The sequence below is a fragment of the Martes martes genome (assembly GCF_963455335.1).
Source record: "Martes martes genome assembly, chromosome: 7".
In the NCBI taxonomy this organism is placed as follows: Eukaryota; Metazoa; Chordata; class Mammalia; order Carnivora; family Mustelidae; genus Martes; species Martes martes.
Window position 1 is genome coordinate 41,798,875 of NC_137894.1, and position 15,530 is coordinate 41,814,404.

Genomic DNA, 15,530 nt, shown 5'->3' on the forward strand with positions numbered 1-15,530 from the left:
CCACCCCACCACCCCAATTCACCATCTCAAACACAGTCATTTGAGAATTTCAGAAGAGCCACACACGGTATCTGAAAACGTCACCGCTGTACCCTTCGGCCCCTCCTATTACCTAAAACGGTCCACTGCTCCATTTCCACAGGCTTTTCTTCAGCGAATTTACAAGGTAACAAACATCTGCTTCGGAAACAGATGTTTATGCCAGAATTCTCTTCTGCTCATTAATGCTTTTCCGGTTAACATCTAACTATCTCACTCATTAGTTCTTAATAATACTTTCTGTATCCCAGCCATGCCAAATACGCGCTCTTTAGAGCTTCTGGATTATTGTTGCTTCTGTTGCTGTTGAATTACGCTGCTGAATAAAGGAAAAGTAAAAATAAGCCTCTCTAAGAAGGCTGCTGTGTGTCAGAGCTCTATCTTTGTGAACTGAACAAGCTGAAATCAATTAAAAGTGTGTGTTCAGAGAATGCATCTCAGCTGTCTAATTGCACCACCTCTGCTTTAGGGCCAAAGTTTGACTCCCTGCCAAATTGCCATCAAAGGGGCGTCCGTTAGCACCACCCCAACTGCGGCTGCTGGAGCCCGATTCAAGGGCTTGGAGAATGAAGGAGGCCCAGGGCCCTCTGGGGTTGGGGACAAAGACTTCCTCTGCCCAGGGGCAGGCCTCCATATGGTGCTCCAACAAAGGACACCACAAAGTCCTCTGGGAGTGTCCCAACCAGCTTCTTCAGTCTGATAGCCTCAAAACTATCACAAGCATTCTCATGATGTTCTCTACTGACCCACCAGCAACTTTGCATGAGGAAACCAACATCGGGAAAAACAGAGTCACCCTAGCTGAGTGTCTAGCGGTACCCTGAACTGCTGAGGGTCACCCTACCTGTCATTAGAAATGCACATACTTTTTCTATGGATCCATATTCAGTAGGAAAAAAAAAAGACTCAAGTTTTTCTTGATTTGCAATATAATGGCACATATTAAAATTGTCTTTGAAACTCATTTTAAAAAGACTTCTAAGCACTTACTCGTGATCCCAAGACTGGCTTCTGAGTTTCAAGAAGCCAACATCATCATCATCAAACAACAGAACAGACTAAGATAGGAATAAGGCTAAATTTGGTCTATATAATAAGGGAAAGTCAACCCTCCAGGGAACTTTGGCCAACATAATGTACTGTTCAGGATCAGGAGAGAGAATGCTTAATATGTCGACAACAGTTTCCATAGTACCTGATACAGTCACCTATACTGTTGAGCTCGGTGTGACCAGTCCTACAAGGAAGAAGTGGGCCAATGTCTTGGTGATGAGCAAACATGAAACTCACTTAAAACTTAAAGGCTGACAGACTATCCAAAAAAGAAAGTGAAATAAAATTGAAATTTAAATCAAATGAAGCAAACTTTTTGTCTCTAGGCCCTTGGTAGCCGACATCTCTTGGTCCCAATGAACTCCCGTGCAGCTTCATAATATACTCTGTTCTTTTTATAGGAGGCGCTTCCCTTTCTGCCGAAGTGGCTGCTTTTCAGCAAAATTACTTGGCAAACACTGCTTTATCAAGTATAAATCAGATATGCTACTCTGGAATCTAAACCCACAAAGAATATGCCCCATAACGCTACATAATAATGAAACACAGAACTACCGCATTATTGCGGCCAAAAGAAATGAAAAAATATGAATGAAAATGATCGCTGGGTGTGTCTTCCAGGAGATTCCACTTAAATAACATTCCGCATTTCCTTAAATCTCTACCATCAGAGGAGCTTACATATTGCAACATGAAATAAAAGCACAATTTAGGTGGAAATTAAAATGCCAAGAACCGTCCTGGGTGGTGCTGGCACCGAGCATTATGAGTACTAACCACAGTCAAAACCTCCTTCCCCTCCAGTCAACAGATACCATCTGAGGTTTGCAATCAAGGCACTGAGGGAATTCAAACTACAGAGTTGGGGCTTCTCCGCAGCTCTTCTCTCCAGATAGACTCCAGAGGAAGCTAACTGACCATGTATGTGAATGCAGTAGGTACCGATCTACTGGGACGCTGACCCCCAGGCCCCTTGCTGTTTAAGCACTTCCCGCCTCCAGATCCACCCCTCTGCCTCCTCCTTCACTTGCTGGGAACACTGCTGCCTTATTCCCTCAGGCCCCTTTCTGAAGACTTACTACTCTTAATTTCTTGGACTCTCTGATTAGACTGATGGCTGATCTCTCTCTCATGTGACTAAGGTCACAGTATTTATTCCACTGTCTCATGAAGGGATAAGCGAACATGAAGGGGCAATATCCTGGGGTGACTGGGTGGCTCAGTTGGTTAAGTGTCCGTCTTTGGCTCAGGTCATAATCCCGGTGTCCTGGGATCGAACCCCATGTCTGACTCCCTGTTCAGGGGAGTCTGCTTCTCCCTCTCCCCCTGCCCTTCCCCAGCCTTCCCCCCCAGACTCGTCCTCCCTCCATCTCTCTCTCACTCTCCTGTACTCTCGCTAATAAATAAAATCTTTAAAAAAGAAAAAGAAAAGGCAATATGATTCCAGCTGTAATAGTTTCCTTAAATCCCAACTAGATAGAAGAGCTTCCTTTCCCATGACTGTGTTCCTTTCAGTAGGAATACATCAGGCACCACTGGAGACTAACCTGGACTGCAAGATTCCCGAAACACGGCTGAAGGTACTGCACTAGGTGTCCATCACATATGGGTCTGCCAAGGGCATTAGTCAAACAAATGATGTAGACACAAAGCCACATGGCAGATTATGTGGACATTATCCCCTAAGCTGGAGACGCAGGCAAACAATACAATTCTCTCTCTACCACCAATGGCCAAGATGCTGATTTATTTTATCCTTATGCTCAGAGGTTACCTTGGACGGTGGGGATACAGAAAACCATTTGGGAGTGTGATCCACACATAATAAACTCCACGATATGGTGGTGATGACAGGTGGGTCAACAACAAGGCAGAGTGCTCATCTGGACCTGGGTTTTTTCTGGAGAAAAGCACATTTCACATCAACTCCAGGAGGCTGTGGCTATAGCAAAGCTGTTCTCATCATGACCGATAACGTGACAGCCATCTCTGCAGCTAACAAACTCAGAAGGCAAGGAAGGGGCAAGGCATTATCCTTCCCTTGTGCCATGAGGTCTGCAAGTACTTGATGCACTGTTATCCTTCACTCACGGTCTACAGAGGCAGAGCTCCACACGATGGAGTTTGAGCAGAGAGGCACTGAATGAAAGTGAAACCAGGTCTATCATACTCATGGGCCGACAGGACAGAGACTGTTTCAGGAGAACAACACACTTCTCTGGTTCCCCAGCCCAGCTGTATGATGCACACAGTGACTCGAGATCCTTCCCTCCACCAAGGCCCAGGGCTGTGCTGCTCACCTGCGGGACATGGGCACAGTGGCAAGCCTCACACTGAAGAACCTGGCAGGGTGTTCTGTGATACTCATTCCAAAGACCGAGCCTTTCCTCTTAGGTTAAAGAATTGAGGGACATTCATTCCTAGGGTGACTACTGTTTTAGGTGAATGAACAAAAATACAGAGATTTCTACAGATTCCACGGAGATCTCAGAATACTGAGAATTCTTGCCCCCAGAAAGACCTAGAGATGGACGAGTCAGAGATTCACCCTCCAGTTACAGGAAGATCTAGACCATTGAGTTGACCTCAGAGTGGTATTTTCCTTTGACCCACTCTAATCAAATATGCCTACAAAATGTAAACAATCAGACACCACAGAGCAGATTATTTCAGCTGTCAGTATCTGGTCTATTTTACGAGTTCCCAGGAGAGGGTACAGGCTTTTCTCTACCCCAGCCCCAGAAGATGTCTAGCCACTGGAGGTAGGACGAGCAAGGAATGCAGCTCACATTCTCAGAAAAGGAGACCCCTGGCAGTCACAACAGCTCTCTGAAACAGGATATGCCCAGGCCCGTAACACGCATCGAGCACAGTGTATGCTTATGGGTCTGTGAGGAAGACAAAGGTGAAGCAGACAAGGGACCAGCCTCTGGGAGCTCAGACTCCAGCGGGGAAGAGGAGACTGCTAGACCAAACAACTATTTTAAAGGTAGAAAGAAAGAAATGTCATAAAGAGAAGGGATAAGTCATTTCCAGCCCAAATAGAAAAGATCAGGGTGGGGGGGGGGTGTATTCTTTGAACAGCTAGCAGGTATCTGGAGCTGGACCAGATGCCGAGGATGCAGTGACCAATATGACCCTGCCGATGCCCTGCAGAGACAGAGTCCCCTGGTAGACAACTAGTTACCATAATCCTGATGTAGAAGAAGGGATAGATGTGTAAAGAGCCTGCAAAACAAGAAGGTGCCCCTTTGCCTAACTGAAGAATTCACAAAGGGTGCTATTTGAGCTGGTTACTGAGTGAGGAGCGCCTACTTCTCCAGAGAAGAGGATTCCAGGGAGAAGGTACCGTGTGCCCCTTGGGGCTCTTATTGTTTTTTTGATTCCTCAGGGCCCAGCACAATGCCTGAATGCTACAGGCACTGCATAAAGGTTACTCCAGGAAGCAGGGAATTGAGGGCATGGATGGACAGACCACCCTTTCGGTGTAAAGCTATGACCAGGGGAGTCAATGGTCAGATCCACATTGCCAAAAGACTTTTTCCAGTGCTCTGGAGAGGGGCACTGAACTGGCTCGTCCAGGGATCCATTAGAATTCCCGGGTCGGAGGGGCGGGGGGGAATCCATACGTTTTTGAAGGGCAGGTTAAGACCAGGCTACGCAGAGAATATCGTAAGAGGAAGTTTCTAAGCAGTGTTGATTACTAGACATTTACAATAGGAATTTGTTTAACACAAAAAAAACTTTTTATAAATATTTATTTTTTAAAAAAGAGAACATGTTTTGAAGGCTTATTTTCTGAAAAGAGCATTTAAGGACATGTACTAATGATTTTAAGGGAAGCCATATACAAATCCACTAATGGAAAGACTTTGCATACCACTAAACAAGGTCAATGGCTACCCATCTGAGGAATCCTATCAAATCTGTAAATATCAACTCCGTCTGAGGGCTGGGCCTCGGTGACAAATGCATTTTCCAATTTCATGAAGAATGAGATAAGACCACACCAAGGCTGTGCAAGGATATGAAATCCCAGAGTGCACAGACTAGAGGTTTCAAACAATTTTTTTTTTTTAAGCAGCACAACACTTTTCTTAAATCTTACGCAAAATCCTGCAGGCAAATCAGATAACAAATAAGGATGCTTGTTTGAATCGAGTGCTAGGAGCTTGGGGACCCAGGGTCCATTATTTTCTGTCCCCTCTTCAGCCCTGAACACCCAGCAGGCCCCTGGGACACAAAGTATTACCGGAGAGTCAGAGCAACCTCCATCTTTCACACCAAAGACCTGATCCTCAGAATGAGGAGATATATCCCAAAGGCATCCGAATTGTTCCTGTTCCTTATTTTTTAATAACCAGAAGGTTTGGAATTATGAATCACAATCCACAAAGAAAAACTCCAGAAATTCAATGCCGAGTTAGAGACGTTAAAGTAGCAAAAGACTGGCTCTTCTTGACAAGTCCCAGAGCTGAGATTTTGCAAATGAGAGAGACCAGAGGGCAGCCCCTCACCCAGGTCCGCACCCAAGTCAGGGGGTGGAGGAGTGGGGTGCTGGTAGGGGGTAGTTGGGGCAGCGGAGGTCTGCAGCAGCAGAGTCAGATCTGAGGCTCCCCAGGCTTCTACATGGCTCTGGCGAGTGGCTGTGTACACCAGTGTCCCTAATGGAGATACAGCCTTTGGGGGGAAAAATCTGATTCGGGCACATCTCCTATTTAGCACTCCGGTGGAAGTGCACAAAGCGATGCAGTGTGGGGTAAATCCAAGGACATTTTGTTCTTTAACAGAGACTGACAAGCTCATTTAGTAGCAACAATTCACAGTCCACAAGAAAATGCTGAATCTCACTTACAGGCACAGAGAAATTCAGGCAAAGACAGCCAAATAGCACCAGAAGCTATTTTAGACATGCATATTTTAAAACCATAAATCTTTATTTTCCTTAACAAAATTATCTGTTGCAGCAAAGGTTATAATCCCCATTTCAGAGATGGGGAAACTGACATGCGCAAGCTCACAGGGACACAGGGAGAGAGCAGAATCCTTCTCACAAACAGCAGCCTGGGCGCTCACACAAAGAGCTTCCGCCGTCAGCAAAACGCAGCCTCCAGTGCCTGGGGAAGGCAGTTCAGAGTCATTAAAAATCAGTCCGGTCCCATCCCAAAAGGACATCTGGATAAATATGCACTGGGGAGACATGACTAGCAGGCTTACCTGAGGAATTTAATCCAAGGTTGCTTTAAATTCACAGTACTTATGCCCTGGTCTGCGCTTTCCTTGCTGATGGAGTAGCAATTCTCTAAGCACTTCACAGGAGAATTTACCTTACATGTCTTTCTCTTAAAACCTTCCCAGGAAATAAAAATTAAACCCACTAACTGTATAAACCACCCCATCTAAACAGTCTTCTCCCATTCTTACTGATTTTCTTTTCCTGATCCCTTTTTAAATGGATTTCACACTCTAAAGGTTGCCAAGCTGACATCCTTGGGGACCAATCCTATCCATTTATGTGCAGAATCCACAAAAGATTCTCAGCCCTTCTGCACAGTCTCCACACAGAGGTAGAGGAGGGCGGGAGTGGGGAGAGAGCAAGAAAGATGTTCGCCCAGCTGCAAGGTCACCAGAACCCAGGGGCTGTCCTGCTGGAAAGCAGTGTACTGTAAGAACAACTCTACTCTCAAACTGGCTTATTAGCAAGGCTTCTTTGAAATAGCAGAGAGCTGTTTTCCAAAACAGCTCCTTATGCCATGGATGTGAATATGCAGCATCTCTTGCATATTTGCATTAAATGCAGCCAAGTAAGAAAGCTCTCAGGAAAAACTCCCAGCTCTTTCCTACTCTGAGATTGCTCTGTGGTTCCTACATAAAGCACCAATCCCTTGGCGATTTGGTCCTGGCCTACCACTACAGTTCTAGCTTTTCCTCTTTCCCCTCTCCTGACATCTTGCCTACTGGCTGGTGCTTTGCTCTGTCCCAGAAGGCCTTTCTCCAGACCAGTGCTCTGCCTTCAGGCCCAGGTCCTCTTTGACAAAAAGCCTTTTCTGTCCCCACCAGCCCCATCTGATGATTCTCACTTGAGAAGCACCTCTCACACATCTCCAGAGCCTAGCTTCCGTTCCTGTGGACAGTTAGTCACGTAGAAACCCTCGTCCCCCACCAGACTCGGAGCTCCTTGACAACACAGACGATACCCAGTTTATATTTGTGTTGTCTAGAAAACAATGGAAGGGAAGCGCCAAACAGTGGGTAGTCAAAAATGTTAAAAATGAAGAAGGCGCTCCTATTTTGACTAGGCTAAACATGCCATTTGGGTGGTGTAATGATGAGCGTAGAGTTCGCTGTATTAGCAAGAAACTGGAAGCAAACTCAACACATCTCAATAGGGGAATGTAAAATAACATACCACACTGGGGAAGGCTACGCAGTCATTAATAAAAAGTAGCAGATCCATGTCCAATATGGACAAAGGGAAATGGATCAGGTGAGAAATTCTGGAAGAATCAACAAAGAATAATTAGCAATAATTACCTCTGAGGGAGAGTGGTATTGGAGATATGAGAGGTTGATTTTAATTTTTTTACCTTAATGTATTTTCTTAATTGTTTGAATTTTTGTAATTATGCATTATGTAGAATTGTATACAATTTTAAGAATGAGTAAAAATGTCCTCCTTTAAAGTGGAATTTAATTATGAAAGTTTACAGGCTGACAATCCTCTTGATCCGATCCATCTAGCAAATGAAACCATCTATAGTGGACCCATTAAGTTTCTTGGGATGTAAAAGCAAAAGAATGGAAACTATTTTGTGGGCGCTTAGGATACATTTCCCATTATGCTCTCAGATCCGCTTCTCTCCCACACGATGCTTTGGAAAACTATTCCCTGATAGTCTCATACCCGAATTCGAGTTACTGCAACTCAATAAATATTTATGGGGCATCTCCCAAGTAGAGGGCACCTATGCACGGAGACAAAAGCAAACGTGAGTACCATAAGGCCCTGGCATCCCAAGGCTCCCACTCTACTGGGGGACTAACGCCAAGAATTTAAAGCAAGGCAGAATGTGAGAAGCACCATAAAAGGCAAAGGCAAACAGGAGGGAGAAGGTTACAAAGGGAAGACTGGAGGATCCTCTGGTGAAGTGAGGCGAGGGCAGGATCCGGAAAGATGGGCAAAACTGCTCAGTGGGGACAGACAGGGACCTGATGAAAGAGGCTCTTGCCCTGTGCTTTACCGTATTCGGACACACTGGAGTTGCAGCTCAGTATCTGAACTCTGAAGGACTTTCTGCGTACAAAGCAAATAAAAGGAACTGCCACAGACTGGGACTAAAATCCCAATCCTTGAGGCACCTGCACCTGGGTGGCTTAGTCGCTTCTGTTTCTGACTCTTGATTCTGGCTGCGGTCATGATCTCAAGATCACGGGTCTGAGCCCCAGCAGTGAGCTCCACACTGAGCATGGAGCCTGCCTGTCCAACTCCCTCTGCTCCTCCCCCTGCTCATTCTCACTCTCTCTCTCTCTCTCTCTCCCTCTCTCTCGGTCTCTCCAATAAACAAAATCTTTTAAAAAAATCCAAACCCTTTCCACTAGATCATAAGGCCCACGCATCCCAGCTTTCTTGGACCTCACTGCCAACCACCTGCTCCCCTCCCCTCACTATGGCCACCCAGCCCTCCCAGCTTCTCCAAGATTTCCTACCCACTGATTTTCCCTCGGACCTGACAGTAAACTCTCCTTTAGCAGGGCCTCTGTCTCCTCCTTTACATTTTATCCTCAGTGCCTAGCACACAAGCAGTCAATAAATAAAGAGTTCCATAAATATCTCTGGAATAAATAAAGTTCTACAGTAGAATAGAGCCAACAAAAGTAGAAGCTCTCCTCGTATAACCGAGTTGGCTTTTTTTTTAAATTTTAAATAAATCTACCTGGACTATTGATCACTTTACCTGCCCTAAACCACAAGGGCCATAACAAATATTAAGTGTGATACACTATTACCTTTCATTTGCCTGGTACTGTTATGGCCCTGGAATAAGGGATCCCCTCAGTCCACAGAAAAATCCTCCCCATTATTTTTAAAGATTTTATTTATTTACTTATTTATTTGAGAGAAAGAGAGAGCACAAGCAGGGTTAGGGGCAGAGGGCGAGGAAGAGGGAGAAGCAGACTCCCCGCTGAGTGGGGGAGTCCAACATGGGGCTCGATCCCAGGACCCCGAGATCATGACCTGGGATGAAGGCAGACAGTTTACCAACTGAGCCACCCAGACTCCCCAAAGCCTCCGCATTGTAGTTCTTCCTTCAGAATTGAGAAAGTTGGTACCTAAAATAAACAACCTTCTAGGCAGTTACAAAGCCAGTAAAGGTAGAAACTAAAACTTGAACCCAAGTCCTTTGCTGGGTCTAAATCCTATTTGCTTTCACTAAGCAAACAGTGTCCTCCTTGGACACGCTGGGCTTGGAAGAGAATTGGTGCTTCTACGCTTGACACCAAGCTGCTAAGGGCTTCTAGTCTCCAGCTATCTAAAAAAGACTGTCAGTGAAATGTATCAACAAGGGAATATGGTGTGATTTCAGGAAAACTTCCCCCTACAAATAGGAAATACTAAGCAAGTTTTCACAATTTCTCCTCATTTGCTTTGCTTTTAAGTGAACATAACTCCTCTTGATTACTGTTATTGGAATGTCTAAACTTTTTAAAATAATAAGTGCCACTTAGGAGCAATTGTTATTTTAAGTGTGAATTAAGAACATAAGTCTTTTGTTTAAAATGTAATCGTGTGTTCTACCGAACACTTCTAAAGGTGCAGGGCTATAATTCCCTTGCAGGCAACCTATGCCTCAGTGAAATTTTTCATTTGCAAATTAGGTTAGTTTATGGCAGACAATGAAAAGCCATCATCAGATAGACCAAGAAATGGGGCCATTCTTTACCTAGAAGGAACAATTAGCTGAAACATCTGTGGGGAAAATTTATCTCTCATATATTGTCGATTTTAAAAAGGTCTGAAAGAATCACTCCCCCAATCTCAAGAACACTCCTAATTATGATTTACCCCAGTGACCGTTCATGTCTGCCTGTTTACTCAAATGGAAATGGGAGCTGCAGACATTGCTTGAATGAGACCATACCTCACAACTGGGAATTCTATGTCGTGGTTCCAGTTCATAAACTGCCAGCACTGAGTCTGGGCAAATTCATCTTGCATATATCTATCCATACAGATCTCCCTCAACTTGTGATGGTTACATCCCCATAAACTCACCATAAGCTGAAAATATCAAAAGTTAAAAATGCACTGAATGCACACAGCCTATGAGTAAGATAGCTCAGCCTCGCCTGGCCTAAAGGTGTTCAGTACACTTAATTAGCCTACAACTGCATAAAATTATGTAACACAAAGCCTGTTTTACAACAAACTGTTGAATAGCTCATGTAATTTATTAAACACTGTACCGAAAGTGAAGAACAGAACTCAAAATTCGAAGCAGAGTTTCTATTGAATGTGTTTCGTTTTCACACCACAGTAGTCAAAAATGCTAAGTTGAACTATCCCAAGTTGGGGACTGCCGGGACACAGGTCCCTGTAAGTGTGGGTTATAATTCTCTCCAGAAAGATGGTCTATCACATCCTCCACTAAATCTCCAGCAGGGAGGGGACGGCTTTCTTGGAACATTACCTCACTAGTTTAATTTTCTAGATAAATTAGAAAAGAGAAGGAGAACAGGAGGGCAGACTCTTACTTAACAGGAATTCTTAATAGTTATTGGACATTGGGCTGTTAATCAGACACACATTGCTTGTTATTTATATAATGTTATTGAAAACTAACACACACTCCTACAAAAAAAAAATTTTTTTTTATCAAGATTGTGTGCCATGTTCAGCTCTATTTTTATTTCCAGCAAGTTGGATTCACTCCCTTTTTAGTGGCAACTCCTTTAGGAAATACTCTTTTAAAACCTGTGTTTTGAGAAATGAAGTTAATGGGCCAGAACTGGTTTATCCTGAAATACTCATCAAGTTAGGAAATAAAGTTCAAAGCCTTCTACCCTTAGGTGAAGGGAACCTGTTTGGAGGACACTCTCAGATAATTATCTCAAGGTCATTTTTCTAGAGTTAGTGAAGATAATTCCAGAAATAGTAAACTTGGTCAGTACTGTTATCTCTTTTCAGACATGATCTAAAAAGGAAAGATTGTGTTTCACCCACTAACTCCAAAAAAGTTGTCAATCATGTTAAATTACAGGCAGAATTCAAAAGAGCCAGAAGTCACCCTCTTTCTTCCCCCCATTGCACATTAAGAGTGGTCAATTCTTCAATGTCTCCCAATTGGTAACAATATTTGGAAAAGCTACAAGGATGGGGGTTCTATGGAAAGGGAGCAGATTGGCTTGCCCTTCTCCACTCCAGGGGTACGTGTATCTGGATAATAGTGAGGCACCATTCATTTGAAGGAAGAGTCTCCCCCAGGGGGCGAGGGGTCAAGGACACATTCCTGTTCTCCCAAGCTCTGGTTTCAATATTCCTTATGAGCCCCCACGTGATCTGTCACCAGCACGTGCCCTCATGTGACAATTAACTAGATCACAGCTTATCTTACACTCCTTATAGTTTAGGCTAATGCCTTTTGGATGAGATGTGGCAGTGGTTGATCATTTTTTCAGTACATGGACTTGTACCAACTTTAATTTCAGAAAAGTATACTTAATAACCCACCTGGAATACCAGGACAGAGACTGTGCACTCAGGCCTTGTCCCTAAGTCTATCAGCATCCCTGTAAGTCTTCTACAGTGTGGGATTATAGCTTATTCTAAGACTCTTGCTTCCACCAGTCCCCTTAAAGACAGGAAATATGCCTTATTCTGGGCTTGCACTTATTAAATGTTGGCAGTACGAAAAAATTAGGTAGATAATAAATAAAAGTTTAAATTCGTTTACCCAGAAGCACAAACAGGAACACAGTAACAGGCTGTAATGTATCCCTTTAATTGTTTGTTTTATTCAATCAATATTTAAAGTGCACTAGATACACAGAGATGAGTTAAAATAGGTAGGGCCCTGCTCTTAGGATGTTTCTGGTTAATGGAAAAGACAGACACTGAATGACCACACAAATGAACAGACAATTGCAAATGGCAACAAAGTGAATGGAAGGGTGAGTAAGGGTCACAGAGACCATGAGACACTGAGGGAAAGGATTCTAGTTACTTTGAGACTAGAGGGATGAGTAGAAATGAGCCAGGGGGGAGAAAGGAGAACTAATGAGAAGACCATTTTCTCTGCAGTGGGAACAACATATGCAAAGGCCCTGAGGTGGGAAAGAGCTTGATGCATTCAAGACATGGATAGATCAGTGTGGCTAAAATTTAGCAAGAGGAAAGGTGAAGCAGGAGTAGCTGTGGAAATCTCCTCTCTCCCTTTTCCTCAGTGTCTGGTATGTATTCATTCCTCCTTTAAAATAACAAAATAAAACCCTGCAAGGCTTTTGTGGACCTGTCCAAGCAAACATTTTAAATTTTATCTTCAGGTTAAAAGAAAGCCTTCCAAGTAGGACAGTGACAGAACCAGATCTGCATTTCAAAAAGAACACTCCCTGCTGTACCTCTGGGGAAGAAAAGGTGGGGAGTGGGAACAACAGCAGGAGGCCAGCCAGGGGGTCACTGGTCTTTGGGGGTCTTGGCCAGACTGGGGATGGTGGACAGGTTTACTAGGAATATTGAAGGGGACCTTCAAGGTTTTGGGTAATGGATTTGAAATGGCAGTGAGCCAGAAGGACCTTGTGCTCCTGTGGACTTATACATGCTCAAAGGTAACCTAGCCCACCAGGGAAAGTGGTAGTAGGCCCAATGCTCAAACCATCTCGGCACACACAGGGATGGGAGCTGCAGTCAAGAATGCTCCGTAACAAGCCCCAGATTGTCTCCTTGGATCCTAGTCCTGGCACCAGCTGCCTGGACATTTCTTCCAGGCCTCATCACAAGGTCCTACACCCTGGTCCAGTATTGAAGAACGTGGGTGCTTGAGAGAACCACTCACCCTTGTCAACAGTTGGGAAGCAGCGTACAGGACTCCACGGCAGGGGTCTCCAGAGGGGAAGCCCCCTCCTCAACCAGACCAACTTGACATGCTTAGTGTTGCCAATGACGGACTATGAAATGTCACACAGATGGTGAAATCTAATCTCTCCTTTCCTTGAGCAGCCTGTAAACATCTTTCCTTTAAAATAACTAAATAAAAGCTCTGCTTCCCACTGTGAGTTCTGGCCTTGGCCGCCCCAACCATCAGGGCCACAGCCGAGGACCTCTGCCCTCCCAAGCTTTTCGTTTCTGCTCTGTATTCCCTCTGCTCCATTCCCCTGACATCCAAAGCTCTTCTTAAAACAACCTTTGATATCCGATTTCCCTTTTATGAGGCCCCTACTGTCAAAAGCCCAGTTTTGTTTTCTTGCTAGGGGACAGATCCAAATTCTTTGACGGTGCACCCACCACTTCCTGGTTCTGCTCCTACATCCCTGCATCCCCACACCCAAGGGCTTGACCCTGACAGTCCTCCCAACTGCTCTTCTCCGGTCTACCTCCTACTCTGACAGATGCACCCGCTTTTCCCTCTGTTAACAGGAAACAGTCCTCTCTACCTCTTCTTGCTCGACCACTCTCTCCCCTCCACGGCAGGGTTCTCCACAAAATGAACCAGTTAACGACCAGATGCTTTCCTAGGAGGGACCCCCAGACACGGACACTTTCCAGAGCCCCAGGGTAAGACTCCATCCTTCTCTTTCAGATTCAGTCCTTCCCCCGATCTGAGCTGGGAAACTGGGGACAGCAGGCTCTGGAGCAGAAGGAGGCAGGGCGCTGGCTCACCACAGGAGGCACAGTGGGACCTGAGCTGCCCTCCCTTCAGGGGCAGGGCTGGGGGATCTGGCAGTACTGGGTGAGCACTTAGCGTCACAGGAGGGGGACAGAACCATGACTGCATGGGTCATCAAACACATGCTATTTCAGAGGTAACTGGATGCAAACTTAGGGTTCTCCAGGCCCTCTTTGTACCCCACCCCCTGATCCTTATACACTGACGGATGAGCTAGCAAGGATTTCCACGTGTAGGACTCAAACCATGGGTTGAGGGCTCTGTCTGAGCCCTTGTAGGGAGGGTGGTACACCCAGAAGCAGAGTCTTCCCCATTTCCAGCTGAACACCACACCACAGCACACACACCAGGACTACAAGGACCACCGAGGCAGCTGTCAGCACTCACACCTTCCTCGGGTCTGGCTCTGTCCACTCTAGGAGATGGCCTGCCATTGTGCAGAGATCTCAAGGACCCAAAGGCAGTGGGTGCAGACAGCTCAGGGATGCATTCTAATTCCCGTGGCATTCACACTGTCCTGGCAACTTGTCCCCCCAGAACGGAAGCCAGAGCCAGCAAAAAACTCCACAAAGACAACACCAAGATCATTTGCATGCAGGGGAGAGACTACTCCCCATCACGTGCATTTACACAGGCAGAATGTGCCCTGGTACTTGAACCTAAAAGCCTCTGCAAGCCTCACAAGTTTTCTGGAACCCCAGGGGAACAACCACAAACTCAGTCAATCAGAGCAAAAGGAGGGGCTTCTTCCCCTCCTCGGAGGCTCACACTGTGCCAGTAACCAAATAACTTTCCAGGCTGTTTCATTTCCTTGGAACTCTGAACACCTCAAGTTCATAAAAGTTAATTCTGTGCTAGAAGAAAGATGAATGTTAGATAAACAAAGTTGCATTTGGGAAGGTGGGAAAAGCCACACCTGTTCTGATCTCCCCCTTCCACACAACTCACCTGTCATCATTCTGCACCTCCTTGTTGCAAAACCAGCATTCCTCTCACGGTTGGCTATGCACAAAATAGCCTTCTGTTCTCCCAGTCACATCAAAGCACCTTCACGCTATGCAGACAGGTCATCGAGGGAATGAAGAAAATTAACAAACCCACCTAGGTTATTTCTATTAAAATTAGCCCCTCAGCCTGTAGGCTGTCAGTTTCCATAGAACACAAACCCTGACAAGTCTGTGGAAAACTCCCCACCCTTCCAGGTTGTGTCAACAGCCTGCAAACAAAACAGGAGGATGGCGCTTCTGAGATCTACCTGTTCTTTTGAAAGAGAGGAAGTATCAGCATTCGGTCCCTAGCAGCTTTCACATTTATCTTCATCTCCCTGCCTATCACCCACTGCCACTTATGGAGCATGCAGCCACCTTACTGGATCAAGACTGGTATCTTTCAATCGTCTATAAGGTCCTGAACACAGTTAGCCCTTGTCTCCTTCTTCATCCATATCCTCCCCCCACTCTCTCCCTCATTCTACTCAGCCCCACCAAAGGCTGTCTCCTCAATTCTTCTAACTCTCAAGTCCCCTCTGCCACAGGGCCTTTGCATATACGGTTCCTC

The 15,530-nt window shown here is 45.3% G+C and overlaps 1 protein-coding gene across 1 annotated transcript in view; it reads right to left on the reverse strand.

Annotated features, from left to right (window-relative positions):
* Positions 1-15,530, reverse strand: part of RORA (RAR related orphan receptor A) — a 700,343-nt gene that overhangs the window by 561,168 nt on the left and 123,645 nt on the right. The gene's annotated exons all lie outside the window — the stretch shown is intronic.